We start from the raw sequence: 1247 nt of genomic DNA, 5'->3' as shown, positions 1-1247 counted from the left end.
TAAAGTAAGATGGCAAGAGTTTGTCTCACACACTTTGGACATGTTATCAGGAAAGATCAGTTCCCGGAGAGGGACATCACACTTGGTAAAGTAGAGGGTCAGCAAAAAAGAAGAAAATCCTCAAGGACATGGGCTGACACACTGGCTGCAAAAGCGGGCTCAAGCACAAGAACAACGGTGGTGACGGTGCAGGAGTGAGCAGTGTCTCATTCTACTGTGCAGAGTTGCCATGAGTTGGAACTGCCGTGATAGCACTTCACAATAACAACAACAGAATTAGGGAACCAGAGGACATCAAGAAAGTTTTGAATAAGAAGTCAGAAGCTTCAGAGCCTCTGAACACATGCTCAGACACTTTTAAATTTGGCAGACAACTATTGGCGTCTCTTTAGAATGTCTAGCTGGTCTTGGGAGCTGTGCTTATGTGCATGTTACATGTTACAGGAGCCATGTACATGTTACAGGAGCAGTGATTGGCTGCTGTGTTTGTACAACATACCTTATAGGTACATTTTAGTGGAGTGAGGTGAGTGGATGGCCCATGCTGGCTCTGTATCCTAGGGAATCTATCTCTAACAGGGATTAAGAGATTCTATCCTCACTTTCTCTCGAAACTAAAGCAATTTTAAGAGCATTCAGTGGGCATTTCCACTACTCTAATTCCTGGTTCTGGTTGTGAATGAGCCAAAATTATGAGACATCCCTGGATTGCTTCCTGTTTTGGGCTAGCTTGGGTGGATTTGTTCCATGTGCCCCAAAGGATCCTACCCAAAGCAATGAGTCAAGTTCTAGGTGTACTCAAAGTAGAGTTCAGGGAGTGAATCAAGCTGGAACAGGGGGCGAATATAGTGTCAGGGATCAACACTTAAGAGTGGTAGGGCTCTCCCTCAACACAAGAACACTTTGTTCTAACAACTTGGCATTCCGTGATGTTCAACCTCCCAACACAATCGCTGAAGACAAAATGGGTGCAAAAGCAAAGGTAGTGAAGAAAGCTGATGATACCTGGCTATCAAAAGATATAGCATCTGCGTCTTAAAGACTTGAAGTTAAAAAAAAAAGAGAGACTTGAAGTTAAACAAGTAGCCACCTAGCAGAGAAGCAACAAACCTACATGGAGGAAGCACACCAGTCTCTGTGATCATGAGGTGTCGACAGAATCAGGTAACAGACACCAGAAGACCCCAAATAAAAAACATATTGTGAGGAACGAGCGTGGTTGGAGCAGAGACCCCCAAACCATCTGT

Source organism: Echinops telfairi, unplaced genomic scaffold (genome assembly GCF_000313985.2).
Source record: "Echinops telfairi isolate 266 unplaced genomic scaffold, ASM31398v2 ScPeMD7_5592;HRSCAF=6446, whole genome shotgun sequence".
NCBI classification, from domain to species: Eukaryota; Metazoa; Chordata; class Mammalia; order Afrosoricida; family Tenrecidae; genus Echinops; species Echinops telfairi.
This window is presented reverse-complemented; position numbering follows the sequence as displayed.